The sequence below is a fragment of the Aquarana catesbeiana genome, linkage group LG02 (genome assembly GCF_042186555.1).
Source record: "Aquarana catesbeiana isolate 2022-GZ linkage group LG02, ASM4218655v1, whole genome shotgun sequence".
NCBI classification, from domain to species: Eukaryota; Metazoa; Chordata; class Amphibia; order Anura; family Ranidae; genus Aquarana; species Aquarana catesbeiana.
Genome location: NC_133325.1, coordinates 662621250 through 662640202, shown reverse-complemented (window position 1 = coordinate 662640202; position 18953 = coordinate 662621250).

Here is an 18953-nt window from a genome sequence, read left to right as displayed (position 1 = left end):
TGAAAGTAAGGTAAGGTATAAAAAAAAGTATATTTAGTGAGAACGGTGATCACTGATTGATTACATTGGAAAACCATGCACCCGAGGAAGTGGGTGGGCGCCATCGCTTGGAAGGGGAAGGCAACTGCAGGGTGTGTGCTAATCAGGTCAGCTGGTGAACTCTTTTCTGTGTCTTTAAAGTTTTCACGTCCTAAGGTCTGTCCAGGAAATAATGGAGAAGGTTTTTTTTTACAACAAGCAGGACACTAAGGTAAGGGCTGTGTAGGATAAGTAGAAAGCTTTTTCTTTTCTGCAAAAAAGTACATTAATGGTATATTGATACACAGAGGAGCTAGAATTTTGAAAAAAAGTGAATTTAGCCTTTAAAATACAGTGGGTTTAACCACTTGCCACCCGCCATATAGCAGAATGATGGCGGCAAAGTGGTTTCAATATCCTGACTGGGCGTCATATGACGGGGGGGCGCGCATCGTGGCGATCGTTGTTGCGGTGTGTCAGTCTGACACACCGCAACTCTGATCTAGGTAAAGAGTCTCTGATGGAGACTCTTTACCACATGATCAGCCGTGTTGGTTGAACAGTTCGGGGGACTCCTCCGCGCATGATGGTAGGGCTAGGGAAGGAGTGACTGATGACTTTGAGCCAATGGAATAGGCGGCTTTGGCAGCTGCATTGGCAGGCAAACTACTCTGAGCCTGGGTGACAGAGGATGAGGAGGATGAGGATGGCTTAGTTATCCACTCTACCAACTCTTCTGCATGTCGTGGATCAACACGGCCAGCTGCTGAAAAAAAGGACAAGCTTGCCCCATGGCCACGTGCTGAGGATGCACCGTATTCATGACCAGCACTGTTGGCTGTAGACACAGAGCCTGCTTGCCCTCTTTTAGTGGCCTGTGAGCGTCTGCCTCTCCTTGGTGGCCTTCCAGACATGCTGTAAAATTTTATTAGCAAAACACCACCTGAAGTTTACTAGAAAAAGTACACCAGGAATAGCCTGCAGTCAGATATAGGCTTGGCTAAACTAGAATGCAGTGGATATATATATATGTAGGAGACTGTATATATATTTAATGCACTGCAGATCGCTGAATCACCTCCCTGCCTGAAAGTATATTTGAAAACGAACACCAGGAATGGCCTGCAGTCAGATATAGGCTTGGCTAGACTGGAATGCAGTGGATATATATATATATATATATAATGTAGGAGACTGTATATATATTTAATGCACTGCAGATCACTGAATCACCTGCCCGCCTGCCTGAAAGTGTATTTGAAAACGTGCACAAGGAATGGCCTGCAGTCAGATATAGGCTTGGCTAGACTGGAATGCAGTTTATATATATGTAGGAGACTGTATATATATTTAATGCACTGCAGATCACTGAATAACCTGCCTACCTGCCTGCCTGCCTGCCTGAAAGTGTATTTGAAAACGTACACCAGGAATGGCCTGCAGTCAGATATAGGCTTGGCTAGACTAGAATGCAGTTTATATATATGTAGGAGACTGTATATATATATTTTATGAACTGCAGATCACTGAATCACCTGCCTGCCTGCCTGAAATTATATTTGAAAACATACACCAGGAATGGCCTGCAGTCAGATATAGGCTTGGCTAGACTGGAATGCAGTGGATATATATGTAGAAGACTTTATATATATTTAATGCACTGCAGATCACTGAATCACCTGCCTGCCTGCCTGAAAATATATTTGAAAAAGTACACCAGGAATGGCCTGCAGTCAGATATAGGCTTGGCTAGACTGGAATGCAGTGGATACATAAATATGTAGGAGACTGTATATATATTTAATGCACTGCAGATCACTGAATCACCTGCCTGCCTGCCTGCCTGAAAGTGTATTTGAAAACGTACACAAGGAATGGACTGCAGTCAGATATAGGCTTGGCTAGACTGGAATGCAGTGGATATATATATATATGTAGGAGACTGTATTTATATTTAATGCACTGCAGATCACTGAATCGCCTGCCTGCCTGAAAGTGTATTTGAAAACGTATACCAGGAATGGCCTGCAGTCAGATATAAGCTTGGCTAGACTAGAATGCAGTGGATATATATGTAGGAGATTGTATATATATTTAATGCACTGCAGATCACTAAATCACCTGCCTGCCTGAAAGTATATTTGAAAACGTACACCAAGAATGGCCTGCAGTCAGATATAGGCTTGGCTAGATTAGAATGCAGTGGATATATATATGTAGGAGACTGTATATATATTTTATGCACTGCAGATCACTGAATCACCTGCCTGCCTGAAAGTATATTTGAAAATGTACACCAGGAATGCCCTGCAGTCAGATATATGCTTGGCTAGACTGGAATGCAGTAAATATATATATTTAGGAGACTGTATATATATATTTTATGCACTGCAGCTCACTGAATCACCTGCCTGTCTGACAGTATATTAGAAAAAGTACACCAGGAACAGCCTGCAGTAAGATCTAGCTATACATGTATATATATATATATATATATATATATATATATATATATATATATATATACAAGACTGTATATATATATATCAAATGCACTGCAGCTAGCTGAATCAACTGCTTGTCTGAAGTATATTAGAAACAGTAAACCAGGAACGGACTGCACTCAGACCTAGCTAAACTGGATACAGTGGATATATGTAAATATAAATATATATATATATATATATATATATATATATATATATATATATACACAAGACTGACTGCAGGAATGGACTGCAGTCAGATCTAGCTAAACTGGATACAGTGGATATATATATATATAAAACAGAACACCAGGAATGGACTGCAGTCAGATCTAGCTAAACTGGATACAGTGGAGATATATATATATATATATATATATCTCCACTGTATCCAGTTTAGCTAGATCTGAATGCAGTCCATTCCTGGTGTTCTGTTTCTAATATACTTCAGGCAGGCAGGCGATTTAGTTAGCTGCAGTGTATTTAATATATATATACAGTATATATATATATATATATATATATATATATATATATATGTGTATATAATATATATACATATATACAAGACTGACTGTATATATATATATAGATATATATATATATCTATATAGATATAGATATTAAATACACTGCAGCTAACTGATTCACCTGCCTGCCTGAAGTATATTAGAAACAGTACACCAGGAACTGACTGCAGTCAGATCTAGCTAAACTGGATACAGTGGATGTGTATATATATATATATATATATATATATATATATATATATAAATATATATAGAATATCAAATACACTGCAGCTAACTGAATCGCCTGCCTCCTCAATCTAAATGAAATGACACTCTCTCTCGGTCAACGCCAGCAACACGCTACACAGGGCCGACGTGCAGGCAGCCTTATATAGTGTGGGGCGTGGACTTAACCCCCTGAGCCATAATTGGCCAAAGGCACCCTGCCTTTGGCCAATTATGGCTCTCTTTGCTGACGGCGCTGTGATTGGCCAAAGCATGCGGGTCATAGTGCATGCTTGGCCAATCATCAGACAGCAATGCACTGCGGTGTCACAGTGCATTGTGGGGCATGACGCGCCGCTCAAATTTGGCACAAATGACCCATAATGTTCGTATTTCGACGAATGATCGAACAGCCAATGTTCAAGTCGAATTCATGTTCGACCCAAACATAAAGCTCATCCCTAATCCTTACATGTTCTCCCTAAATTGTGTTGTTTAGGGGAGGGCTGTGGAGTAACGTTTAACATATTTATCCCTGCCTGAACTGTGTTTACAGCTCTTCATTATCAGCTGTAAACTAACTTTAAACACTATGGGGTGGATTTAGTAAAGGCAAATAGACTGTGCACTTTGCAAGTGCAGTTACACTCTTTTTTTCTTAGTAAATTTAATGTGGTAAAGCTTCACTTTGTAAAGAATACCCAATTAGGTGCAAGGAAAATTTTAAAAGATACATTTTTTCTTGCATATGATTGGATGTTGGAAAGCAGCAGAGATTTACTAAGAAAATTGTGCAACTACACTTGCAAAGTGCACAGTCTATTTGCCTTTAGTCAATCAACCCCGATTCAGATTCAGAATACTTTATTGATCCCAAAGGGAAATTATTGTCCTGGCAAAGGGTAAACCTTTAGAAACTGCCCTCTGTGTTGCTATGGCTATGGCTATAGCTATGGTGGTGATTTTTTATAGCATGAATATATATGAATTGTTAGATTTTAAGACCATGTGTTGTTTAGAAGCTAGGCCTCTCCTACGGATATGCTAATGAACCTTTTGGGCTGCTTTGTGAGCCTCCTTGCAGAAAATTAGGTAGCAAGAAATAGGGGGGAGGAAGATAGGACTTTAACCGCTTGCCGACCGCCGCATGCCAATTTACGTTGGCAGAATGGCACGGGTGCGCAAAAGTTCATACCCGTCCTTTCATATTTGCCGACTAGTGGGAGCGTGCCCGTGGGTTCCGCGGACTCGATGTTCACCAGCGGCCCGCGATTGCAAGGAGGAGAGGCAGCACAGGCATTTCCCTGTTCTGCCTAGCAACATGACAGGGATCTACTGCTCCCAGTGATCGGGAGCAGTGATCTCTGTCATGTTCTAGTGAGCCCATCCCCCCTACAGTTAGAACACACTCATTGAACACATTTAACCCCTTGATCGCCCCCTAGTATTTAACCCCTTCCCTGCCAGTGACATATATACAGTAATCAGTGGCTATTTTTAGCTCTGATTGCTGTATAAATGTCAATAGTCCGAAAAGAGTAACAAAAGTGTCCGATCTATCCACCGCAATGTCGCAGTCATGATAAAAATTGCAGATCGCCACCATTACTAATAAAAAAAATTATAAAAATGCCATAAATCTATCCCCTATTTTGTAGACGCTATAAGTTTTGCGCATCCAGTCAATATACACTTATTGCGATTTTTGTTTACTAAAAATATGTAGAAGAATACATTGAATAAACTGTGGAAGAAATCAGTTTTTTTATATATTTTTGGGGGATATTTATTATAGAAAAAAGTAAAAAATATTGCTTTCTTTCAAAATTGTCGCTCTTTTTTTGTTTATGGCGCAAAAAATAAAAACTTCAGAGGTGATCAAATGCCACCAAAAGAAAGCTCTATTTGTCGGAAAAAAAGGACATCAATTTTGTTTGAGTACAACGTTGCACGACCGCGCAATTGTCAGTTAAAGCGACGCAGTGCCATATCGAAAAAAATGGCCTGGTCATTGAGCAGCCAAATCTTCCGGGGCTGAAGTGGTTAAATTGTATTGTAATTGTACTGTCTGCCTTCATGTTGTAAAGCGCTTTATGAATCCTGTATAATAATAATAATGGACTCAGAGGAGAACTTGGCTGGGAAATTACTAAGAAGATATTTTGGTTGTCCTAAATGGAGATTTTTATTAATTCAGACATTGATCAGACATCAATCAGAGCAGGACCGGAAGTCAGTTATAGATGCTGGACATTATATAGCTACTATCTCCCCATTCAGACCTGAGGTCAGAGTGAATGGCTAGGGGGAGTTTACCATCATTGACTTTCTTTGTGGCATTGGGATGTCATGTAAACAAATGCCAAGAAAACCAAAGTAAGATGATGATGAAAGATGTGAAGATGGGGAACAAAAAAACATGTTCTTTTGAAGTACCTACTTTAAACATTTTATGTGATTCGTTTTCTTTTAATTTTATTCTTTTTGTTGCCCCCAAACCACAGTTCCCAGTCCTGCCCTGGATGGGTCTCATACACTTTTTCAGCAGTTTGATTAGTAAATTAAATGCAGTGCATGGCAATGGCTTGTATTCATAACTCTTTGCTTTACATAGAAGACAAGCAACAAAAGGTTTCTTTTAAGACTTCAGAAACTTAACTTCAAAAGGGTGTCCCAGATTTCAGTTACAAGAATATCCATGCCAAATGCTCTGCAAGCAACATGTGGAATATACCCTATGTGAGAAGGTCAGTGTCATTTTTATTGTAATGTGTTCCTATTGTGCTGGATGAGTATTTCACCTCAGGTGGCACCATTCTATGGAAACAGATAAAGGATCTTCCATTGCTACCCTGTCCAGACCTCCTGCTGCGCTTTACCAACACCACTGTAATTTCAAACACTTATGAATCTTGCTGCAGTCACTGTAATGAGATAGTAGATTCTGACAGCCTTATATGAGATCTCCCTCCAAAGCAGAAAACATAGGCCTAAACTGGCCATAGACAGTTGGAATCTTGGCCAGTTCAGCAGGGACCGCTGGAAGAACACAATGGCTCCACGAGAGGGATTCCCCCATCAACACAGTCAGTCAGTGAGTTCTCCTTAGATGGAGAGTGCTGAGTAAACAGTAAAGGTAACATACTTGGAGGGCAGCAATTCTGAGATGTGAGTGGTACGGTAATTCTTCATATAATATTTGCTGAGTTGTCCTCTGATGGACACAAAAGACCAAGCAGCTTTTCCATTTTAATGTGGTAGCTTAATTTTTTCCCAACCAGACACCCAGAAGAATTTTCCATCTATGACCATCTTACAACGATGCATGCTCCTAGATCTGAGAATGAGCTTGTATGAACAGCTTCAAAATTATCATGTAAACTATGACAAGTGATCACATGAGGTTTGTTAGTAAACAAACTTTGCATATTTCAGCTGTCAGTATATTTTTTCCTCTGTATACCAGCTTTGCACAGAAAAAGAAACACATTTTTAAAAAGTACAAAAAAAAAGAGTATGAAAAATATTCAAAAGTATTTACAGTATGTTTCTGATTTTTGTAGATTTGTCAGCCCATATTATGGAAGGAAAGGGTTAATACCATGCTGATCACTAAGTGTGTTGAAGCAGCCGGCACAGCAAAAGACCAATTTGTGTAAACGTGGAAAAAAAATTGTGCAGCGCTAATAGAGGAACAAACCTGTATGGCTGCAGTGCAATCTGACAATTAAACCAAACCATAAAAAGAGCCTTATGTGATTACTGTGTCCAAATGTAACCAGTGTCAAACATGTAATCCATGATATATTAAATCAAGAAAAATACAAAGAAAAAATATAAAGAAAAAAGTGTCCAGTGAATCCATATGTGAAAAACAAATGTTCTTTGATGTATTCAAGGAAGGGTGGGAGATTGAGTTCCAATGCCAACAGCACAAATCACATGGGTGAAAGAATCCACCACCAATTTTGAAAAGGCTTACCGAAGCGAGTGGACTCAATAAGGCTTATGCCCCATGAGTCAACCGAGCAGAAGGTGTAATCACACTAGTGGAGGAACTTCCACACCGCTTGTACTGGCCACAATGGGAGATGATCAATGGGTCCTTAATGTAACTTGGTCCCCTGGTGGTTGGATAGACTTAGCAAATGGCAGACCAAAAGGCAAACACTATATCCGGATGGCACTCAGACGATATATCCAAGAGAAACAGAGAAACATAGTGTAAATCCGTAGATATAAAATTTATTGTAAAAAGGTTGAGAACACTCACATGTCCATGGATAAAAAAGTGCTTAAACTTCAATCAACATATCCCAATGGCACCAACAGAGCTCAACCCGATGCATTTCCTTTGAATAGACATCATCTGTGATATGATGCCCCCTATGTATTCAATACAGCGAAAAAATGTATGCAAGTATATATAATAAAAAAACCTATATTAAAGATATAAACAATAACCTCTACATTGCCATTTTACTTCGCTGTCTTAAAAAATACAAGAAAAGAGGATGAAAAGCAAAAGTCACCGCATATTATAGAGTATAACAAAAAGAAAAAAATGAAACATGAAATATTATTATCATAAAAGTGAGTCAAGTCCCACTCAAAGTTTAAACCTTCTGGAATCCTTGTTTGGAAGGAAAATATCCAAAAGACTTCCCTTTTACAGGGAATTCTATAATTATCTCCACCTCTCCTAGGGGTGACAACTCCCTGTATTTGTAATAGGGTGGTGTCACCTCCATGAAACTTATTGAAGTGTCTAGCGACACTAGTGCCGTGTTCTTTCTCTATGTCATAGACATGATCATATAGGCCAGTGATGGCGAACCTTGGCACTCCAGATGTTTTGGAACTACATTTCCCATGATGCTTAACTACACTGCAGAGTGCATGAGCATCATGGGAAATGTAGTTCCAAAACATCTGGGGTGACAAGGTTCGCCATCACTGATATAGGCGATCCTGTAGCCTTCTAGTTGTGCGACCCACATACTGGATTGCACATATTTTACAAGTGAGATCACTGAGATACAGATAGATCACATTCCTAGTGTTGCAATTTATGAAGCTCTGGATTTAAAAAAAAATTACCATTCATTGTTGAGCGAAATTGGTTACTTTTTATAATCCAAGGGCAGCATGGACAACGATCTGCACCAGACTTATATGTGGCAACAAAATCTAGCCTTGTTCTGCTTTGTTTGCTGGAAATAAACTCACTTGGGGACAAGGAATTTGCCAATGCCAGTGCTCCCTGTGGCACAGATTTTATCCCCTTAGACAAGATTTTAGCATAAAATTAATCCTCACACAGAATTGGCACAAAACGTTCCACTATTTTTCTGATCTTATTGTATTCCAAACTTTATGAGGTTAAAAAGATTGGGGTTCTAATAGATGTAAATTCACGTCTCTTGTCTCATAGCAACCTCTCCCTAGGGGTGGATTCTGCTCAATCTCAATTGCCCTATTTATAGTGTTGGGCTGGAACTATATCCAAAAAGGGAACAGATGTGTCACTCAAATGCCCCATAAATTTGAGGTTTAAATTATTGTTCTTTAAAAACAACAATAAATCATCCAATGTACCTACAGATTTGGAGCAGATGAACACCAGATCGTCAATGAATCGACAGAAAAACCTGATTCTAGACCAAAAAGGATCCCCAAAGATGTGCACTCTCTCCCACCAACCCATGTACAAGTTGGTAAGAGGGGTTGAAAACCAGGCACCCATGGCTGCCCCTCATTTCTGGAGATAAAAAGAACCATTGAATGAGAAAATATTGTGTGTCAACAAATACTCAAGACACTCAAGAATATATTCTCTGTGTAAGGGGGAGTATCCACTGTGATGGTCCAGAAAGTATTCCACCGTCCACACGTCCAAGGCATGCGGTATGGAGGAGTACGGACTAGACACATCACAAGTAATCCATAAATCCCCCTCCTCCCACCTCATGCGATCGCATAAATTCAAGAGGTGTTTAGTGTCCCTCAAATAGCTAGGCAATCTCTTGACTAATGGTTGTAGTTGACAATCAACCAAAAGACCAAGATTTTCATTTAAAGAGCCTATTCCTGACATTATAGGTTGACCAGTGAGCGGGGTTAACCCTTTGTGTGTTTTTGGGAGATGATGGAATATGGGGGTGATGAGGATGTTCGGAACCATGACCTCACCCTCCTTCACAGACAAAACACCTAAACGAACCCATTTTTTACTAAATCACTCAAAATATTCTTAAATTGGACAGTGGGGTTCCCCTTTAGCTGGGTATAGGTGGTTTCATCCGACAATTGCCAAATAGCCTCCTCACAATACACAGAAGCATTTTGTACTACTACCAAGCCACCTTTATCAGAATTCTTAATGACGTTGGAAGAGTCCTGATTCAGAACCTTTAGTGCATCTCGTTCATCAATAGTAAGATTGTCATTATAAATGGATCCCTTTCCTCCTCTTTTCTTGAATTTTTTAAGACAGCAAAGTAAAATGGCAATTTAGAGGTTATTGTATATATCCTTAATGGTGTATGGTGAAATATCTGCGCTGCCCCATCCTTTAAAACTATATATATATATAAAAATAGTGAAAAAGGTGAAAGGGGGATTTATATATAAAAAAAATTGAAAAAAGTGAAAAAAAGGGGATTCATACAAAAATAAGTAACAAATTCAAGTGTGACCGTGTGCCAGGTGCTGCAACTAAAAAAAAGCCTAAATATTTAGCTCATAAGATTGTAAATAAAGTAAAAATTGCGCAACCAAATACAATAATATGAATGAAAAAATAATTTAAATATAATTTAACTGGTGTTTATATTCAAGTCCATAATGTGCTCCAATAAATAAACCGTGATGTTGAACACTCAAATTAGGCTTGGTACTTCTGTTCGGAAAATGTTATAAGAAAGGCTGCTTACCAGATAGGGTGGATCTCAAATTATAGGGATCAAATTCGCTCATCCAGGGATCACCCAGCTTGGGAATACTCCTCCAGGGACTCCTCCAATGCAGGTATCCTTTCGGTACAACTGGCTCATAAATTCATGCAATATTCCTCACTTATGCAATGGTAACTCTTTCTCAATAATCTCCAGCAGTGGGATATATCACAAGATAAAAAGAAGAAGAGGATTCATGGTGCAGTACTCCCTTTTAAAAGGTTTATTAAAAACATCACAGGCACTGACATCCAACAATAATGAAACGATATTTGTCAAACAGCCACGGCTCAAGCCAGCCAGCTGGTGCGTGGTTACGTCAAGAACTGGTGATCCAGCTGACGCGTTTCCCCATACAAGGCATCGACTGGGAATGGAGGCTAGCCTCCGTTCCCAGTGGATGATTTATACGGTGAAACTTTTTCATCAGAAGTTTTCTCTCAAGCCGGGCCCTAAATGAGTGGGGAGACCTCGTCATAGGGGGGGGGTACTGTCACAAGTTAGCCTGCAGTTTCCTGCTTGTGTACTCTTACCTCCTTGCTGCAGTGTTTTGCTAACCTGATTCAAATGTGTGGTTTGGTTGTGCTCACCTATGGGCGTTGTCTGAGACTTTTATTTCCTTCCCTTCCATCACTTCCTGGCCTGCCGCCTAGTTTGCTTGTCTATAAAAGACATGCTCAGTGTAACCCACATTGCCTGAGTAATTTCACAGTTTTCTGAGTTTCCGTTTGCTTACCTCTTGTCTATACTGTGTCTGACTACCCGTGTACCGACCCAGCTTTGTTTACCATCTGTGCTTGTTCACTGCCTGCCCTGACCTTGGCCTGTCTTCTGGATTTCCTTTTGTCTGCTGCTTGTACTCTGCACACACGAGTGGTCTCCGCATCATCAGCTGGGTGGCATTGACCTGGTTTCAGCTTGCTGCAAGCCCGTCCCCACCATCAGGGGCTCTGGTGAAGAAGCAGGCTGGGGCTTAAACGCCACGCCCTTGGGAACCCTGAGTTGGCAACAGGAGCTCACTACCACAGACTCCTGACAGCAGGATATATAGAATGAAAAACTGGCAATGTTGAATTGTCCCATGACTGTTGTGAATGTTTATCAGAATGATACTTTCATTAATAATACACTAAAATCATTATTAGCACACACAAACACAATATAATCTCCCAAATTACTTCTAAAAATAAAAGGTAGATCTGACCTGGATTAGTAAATAACAATTTGTAAATCTGAAAATGCATAATATGAAAATGAAAGGTAAATGAAAGTGACCTATGTTAAAAAAATAAACGATTGCTACATTATCTCTGCAATGTTCTAATGAACCCACTAAAATAATTTTTAAGCCTTTGACATCTGCAGGTCACCAAATTTGTGTAGTGCATGTGAAGAGGTCTGATGTACAGCATGTCTGTGTGCCATAATGTGGAAATATGTATGTTACAAATGTTTTTTTGTTTTTTTTTTGGGGGGGGGGTTGTATTTTTACTTTTAACATTTTTTCCCCCTTGTTTAACATCACACTAGTGATCTAACAACACACAAGTGTTGAAAGGGACACTTAATAGAGACATCATGGGTCTACCTCCTATGTGTGCTGAAGATGGAAATCAAAGACGCAGAGTTCCCAATCACTTTGTACTGGCCCTGCATTGATTCTAAACCCTAGCATGCTTATGCTCCGAGATTACAGCTCAGGAAGCAGCCTTATCTTGGGAGAACAATCAATATTATCTAGGAAAATGTATCCTGAATAATCAGTTGTTCTTGCTTCTGGATATCTGCACAGGTTGATGGTAGCATCAGAAAAATGACCACGCAGACCAAGTGGTAATCATCTAAGGTGTCTGTGTACCTTTTAAATGTGTGTTTTGTTGTGTATGTACCTATTCTGATTCTCATTAGAATTAGAATTAGAATATTAGATATATTCAGGTTCTCATTAGATAGTGGGGTAGTGTTGGGTGAAGTACAGCTCCCATGTTGGAGAAGCCAAGGCCATAGATGTAAAGAGGGATGGATAACACCCTGGAAAAAATGCAAGACGTTTTGTGGTGCCTTCTGTTTACCAGTTATGTTTCTTATTGAATTTAAAGCAAAGTGATAGGTTCCCTATACATCCCATATCCATATTGTGACATTTTTCTTGTTCAGAGGTTTTTATTGAGAAAACAGCAGTTACAATCGCAAAAAAAGCCATAAAGCTGTGATACATAAGCAGAACAAATCCAAAAAGCCATTTAAGTTTCAGGAGTGGTATAACAACAGGTATCCTAGGGACCATGGTGCTTCAATGTTCAATCGTACAAGAGAAAAGCAGCAGATATCGGAGCACCAATTGCCACGTGTGTCAACTACAAAATATATCATGTGATACAAGAACAGAAGGAGAAGGGGAGTAGAAAGGGGGGGGGAGCTGCTAAGGGGAGCCCGGGGGGTTGTGACATTTTTTAATATTATATGATGTAGCAGGTAACTCAACACTTTATTTAGATTGTGTTTATAAAGCATCATATTTTCCTCTTATACAAGAGGGTATGTTATAGACAGATTATAGCTATTTGTATACCAGGCTAGATCAGTTAGCAACCTCGCTGAACAGTTAATAGAATTAAACAAATAGAATAATTTAGAGTTTTCAGTGAGTCCTAGACAAACTAATGCATTCTTTCTGTTAAAAGAATATGAAAACAGTGCTTAATTTGACTATCAGGGTCTGCATTGCCTTGGGTGTGTGGTGAGACCTAGCTGAGAACGATGACACGCTGAGCAGTATATGCATGGCACAGAAACACTTAATTTAAATAGAAGACAACCTTCTCTTTAATTTCTCAGAAGAGATATATTATTCTTCCCCAAACATGAAGGGCTTATTTCTAATGCCTGAACTGAGAGCGCTGACGCTCACTCTTCCATAACTATCTCTCAGCCTCGCCTCTAGAATCCGTGACCTAGTTTTGTGCTGGGAAGGTGCAGGGCCCTAGATGCTGAGTTCACCTGGCACATCTGCTCTGTATGTTTTCTTCAAACCGTACAGGGAACAACTGGATGAGAGCTTCACACATTATCACTTGTCTCACCCACCCTGCCCCCCTCACGCAATGCTATCACCATCTCTAAGTGCATTTTACGGAACCCTTCCTATGCTGTGCATAGGATGTGAAGTGGTTAATTCACCTCCAGGCTGCGAAGATAAGTATCCAGGCAAGGTGCGGAGTGCACATAATCAGCATTAGGAAATTATTTCTGACTTACATATACAACTGAGTGCAAAATTTCCTGCAAATCATTCTCAAAGAAAATATATGCATTAACCAGCATAGATAGAAATTTCAAGAGAGGAGCCTTCACATTCCAAAACAGTGTAAGCTCTTAATTAAATGCATTGCAACATTAATCATTTTTTTCTCTTTTTAAATAACATAGTCAAGTTGGCCTCGTTAAAATATCTTACATTGTATCCAGGCATTATGAGGATTTGGTGATTCTTCTTAATTGAAAGTAGGCATTGTGCTAAGATCATATGACACATCATGAAGTTAAAGGATAGTGCACTCCGGTATTTGTTTACATAGAGTGCCGTAAGTCTCACTGTCTTGGCCATAGCTGCACATTACAGCCTCGTAGGCTTCTTATGGCTCCAAAATTTCTTACCTGGAAGTCTTACTAGTAACAGCACTTTGTTTCAGGCTGACAATACTAAAGCCCTGTACACAGGGGCCGAATGTCAGGAGACATTGGCCTGGTTAAAAAAAACGCCAACATTCGCCCGTGTGTATGCAACCCTGTCCGACAAAAGCTGGCCATTTGGCCAGCTTCTATCAGACGAGCATGCTGGAAAACCAGCAGTCGACTGACTCCCGATTAGCACTCTCCGCCAATGGCGAGGAGCGCTGATCGGAGTGTTCTGGCGGGCGGGCTGCCCCCCCTGTCAGAACACAACATCTCAGCAGAATAGATCGCTATACTAACTTTGTATAGTTAGTACAGCGGCTCCGACCAGAGCTGACAGTTTTTTTTTCGTTCAACCCATTAGGTTGCATGAATAAATGCAAATAGTGGGCACCAGGCTTTAGCCACTGCCTTGCTGTGCACATGCCTTCAGTTGGCTGTTGGGATGACTATTATGTCTGCCTGCATTTCAGCACTGTTGCTATCTATTAAAGCCATAGTATTTCATTTTAAAACAGCAATATTCATGATGCCACAAACTTTTGGCTGTGCACATGCACATCATGTACATTGTGAGCTCTCAGCCAAGTCCCACATCACTTTTAAGGTGTATATGTGTGGTCAGTACTACTATGGAAATTGTGCATGCACATGCTCTTCTGAAACTTGCTTACCAGCCGTCGCTGGCAGGCATTTTATTAATACTTGTAAAAACGTGTGGAAAATGTTTCTGTAGACAGAGTGAAAAGTCTTGCTCTACTGAAATCAATGCATTGTAAGGGGAAAAAAAGGCATTATAAATGTTTTTTTTTTAAGTAATTGTAATGAGTTAAAGGGTTAGTTCACCTTTTCAGTAAAGTAAAAAGGTAAACTAACACCATACACCCTCCTCGTCCCTTGGTCCTTGCTGTACTTATCTCTGTGGGTGATGAGTTGTGAGTGCTCACAGTGGTCAGAGAGGTGTTGAAATCTCTGATCTTCTCCCCCTTTTTTTGTAGCACTTCCGGGATGGATCCGAGTGATGCTCTGTGCTGGTGCTGACCAATTAGAATCACTCTGATCTGTCCCAGAAACACTGCAGAAAGAGGAGGGAAAAGAGCAGGGATTTTAAAGTGCAAATTTAGTCATTTTTTTAACTTATCATCTATTAAATCTTCTGTCCTTGTTGTTTTACCTTTGGATAGTAAAACATTTTTTCTCTGCCAGTAAATACCTTATTCAGCCCACTTCCTGTTTTTCTTGTCTGGTAAAAAGCCTAGGCTTATGACATCATGCACAGCTCTCTCTCTCACTCTCATAAGAGTTTGCCAGGAAGGGAGGGGGGATGAGTCATAAGAGGGCCAATGAGAGCTACAGGGCTACAGAGCTGCAGAGCTGGAGGTGTGCTTCTGTGTAAATCCAGGAAGTGAACAGGCAGCAGCTTCAGTTGCCCACAGTTAAAATGGATTATTATTATTATTATTATTATTATATGAGATGCTTTACAATGTATAAGGGGGACAAAACAATTACAGTACAATACAAAAGGTAAAGGAGGGCCCTGCTCGTAGAGCTTACACATTCTAAAGGGAGGGGGTGCTGGTACAAAAGGTAATAGCTGCAAAGAATGATTTGATGGGGGTGGCTCAGGGACAGTTATGTGGGTGTGGGACAGGCTTCCCTGAATAAAAGAGTTTTCAGGGATCTCCTAAAGGTGGATAGGGTAGGGGCTGATCGGACATACTGTGGCAGGGAATTCCAGAGGATGGGAGGGGCTTTGGAGAAATCCTGGAGGCGAGCATTGGAGGAGGTAACAAGGGAGCTAGAGAGCAGGAGGTCCTGGGAGGAGCGGAGGGGGCGATTTGGGCGATATCTGCAGATGAGGATGCAGCTAGACTCAGTAGAGGGAGATTTCTGCAGCATATTTGGCAAGTACAGAACCATAGTATATGTAAAATAATATGCAAAGTGGTTGGAGGGAAGCTTCAGAATGGCAAAGGTGTTTTTATTACAAATTATGTGAGCAGATTGCAGTTTCTCTTTAAGGAGGTAGGTAAAATGGAGACTGGGGGTGGGGAGGGTGTATGGTGTCAGTTCACCTTTTAATTTTTATTGTAAAGGTGAACTTATACTTTAAGTAATGTCCGTTATACTTTTTTATTTGCACTGAGAGTTAAATTTTCAGAACAAACAAACACTGCGTGTGCCGCTCAGTGTGCAATTTCGGCATATGCTAGGATGAATAAACTTCAATAAATGTGAGGGAGTTACGTCATTCCGACAAGGCCAAACAAGATGGCAAGGATACCAAACCTGAAAGAAGAACAGGCTGTCTGTGCCAACAAGGGAGCTCTTGGGTGTCGCACATCTGGAGGGGAGGTAAGTATAGTTCCACTTTACGTTTAGTGTACAAATTCATATATCAAATTAGTGGAGACTGGATGTAAAAAGGTTACCCTTAGTAAGTTAAATCCGAGAGATTGAGTAAGGTTCTGGTCATCCATGCCTTTGAGACAGCATGCATCATTCTAATAAAAAATACCGCTCACCTTTACTGACAGCATGAGCTCACAGAGAACGAATCTACTAACAATGGCTCTCTTGGTTGGGAATTCTGAAGTCACATAAGACTTAAAAACATCCTTTTTTATGCTCATGGTAAAACTGTTTTCCTTGGATCACAGTGGGCGTCCTGTCGGTTTCCGTAGAGCTGTATATGAAAAGTAACTTAGACAAACCTCAGTAATGAATACATTTGTAAAGAGCTCATGGAATACCACTACACACTATACACACAAATGTAAGTTGCATTTTTTTATTTATTGTGTGATTTTATATACATTTAAGAAACTAACATATAAGTGTTTCCTCAAAAACAGGATATTGGGTTAACAGGAAATATAAATTCTCTTTAAAGTAAACCTGTAACAAACCTGGGCAAACTGAGTATGTTAAACAAAGCAGAGTTTGCAATCAGTAATACATGTATGTCAAACCAATCAGTAGATCCATAGGTTTAGGCAGTTGAAGTTACTTCTCCTGTAAAAGTTAGTCTTGGACTCACAGCCTAGTATGATTGCAAGCCAAGCTTGACTTTTTACAGGAAAAGTCAAAATTAGTACATAAATTCAGTTGCCAATATCTCTGGATCTACTGATTGTTCTGATGTGCAGTTTTCACAAAAGATAACTCTGGCTCATGTGGTTTGGGTGCACATAATGTTTCTGACCAAGTTAGTATAAGTATGTACAGTATATATACAGCGGGTAAAATATTATGGCATCCAAAGAGTTCAATTTGGTCTCATCTGCCAGACTATATTCTCCCAGGTATTGCACAGGCTTGTCTAAATGTTGTGCAGCAAACTTTAAACGAGCTTCAATGTGCTTTTTTTTCAGCAATGGAGTCTTGCATGGTGAGCGTGCAAGTAGGCCATGGCGGTTGAGTGTATTACCTATCGTTTTCTTTGAAACAATTGTACCTGCTAATTCAAGGTCTTTCTGAAGATCTCCACAGGTGTTCCTTGACTCTAAGACAACTCTTTCGATAATTCTTTTCACTCCTCTATCGGAAATCTTGCGATGAGCACCTGGTCGTGGGCGGTTTATGGGGAAATTATGTTCTTTCCACGTCCAAATTATGGCCCCAACAGTGCTCACTGGAACATTCAGAAGTTTAGAAATCCTTCTGTAACCAATGCCATCAGTATGTTTTGCAACAATAAGGTTGCAAAGGTCTTGAGATAGCTCTTTGCTTTTACTCATCATGAGATGTTTTTTGTGTGCCATCTTAGTAATGAGACACCTTTTTATAGGCCATTCGTTGAGACTGAACCAGCTGATATTAATTTGTACTGACAAGGGGCAGGATTGCTTTCTAATTACTGATATATTTCAGCTGGTGTCTTTCTATGCCCTATACTTTTTCCCTGTGTCATTAAATTTTATTACACAAAACTTAATTTCTAAACTTATTTGTTGTGGTTTCTTTATGTTTATGGATTGCATGTGTTCTTACTGACATGTGGTGAAAATTTCATGTCAATAGTACCTTTAGAAATATATTTACCTAGAAAAATGGTGATGTGTTCAATACTTATTTTACCCGCTGTGTATATATATATATATATATATATATATATATATATATATATATATATATATATATATATATACAGTATCTCACAAAAGTGAGTACACCCCTCACATTTTTGTAAATATTTTATTATAGCTTTTCATGTGACAACACTGAATAAATGACACTTTGCTACAATGTAAAGTAGGGAGTATACATCTTGTAACAGTGTAAATTTGCTGTCTCCTCAAAATAACACACAGCCATTAATGTCTAAACCACTGGCAACAAAAGTGAGTACATCCCCTGAGTGAAAATATCCACATTGAACCCAAAGTGGCAATATTTTGTGTGGCCACCATTATTTTCCAGCACTGCCTTAACCCTCTTGGGCATGAAGTTCACCAGAGCTTCACAGGTTGCCACTGGAGTCCTCTTCCACTCCTTCATGATGGCATCACAGAGCTGGTGGATGTTAGAGACCTTGCGCTCCTCCACCTTCCCTTTGAGGATGACTCACAGATGCTCAGTAGGGTTTAGGTCTAGAGACATGCTTGGAGAGTCCATCACCTTTACCCTCAGCTTCTTTAGCAATGCAGTGGTTGCCTTGGAGGTGTGTTTGGGGTTGTTATCATGTTTGAATACTGCCCTGCGACCCAGTCTCCGAAGGGAGGGGATCATGCTCTATTTCAGTATGCCACAGTACATGTTGGCATTCATGGTTCCCTCAATGAACTGTAGCTCCCCAGTGCTGGCAGCACTCATGCAGCCCCAGACCATGACACTTCCACCACCATGCTTGACTGTAGGCAAGACACACTTGTTTTTGTACTCCTCACCTGGTTGCTGCCACACACGCTTGGCACCATCTGAACCAAATAAGTTTATCTTAGTCTCATCAGAACACAGGACATGGTTCCAGTAATCCATATCCTTAGGCTGCTTGTCTTCAGCAAACATCTTTAGAAGAGGCTTCCTTCTGGGAAGACAGCCATGCAGACCAATTTGATGCAGTGTACAGGGTATGG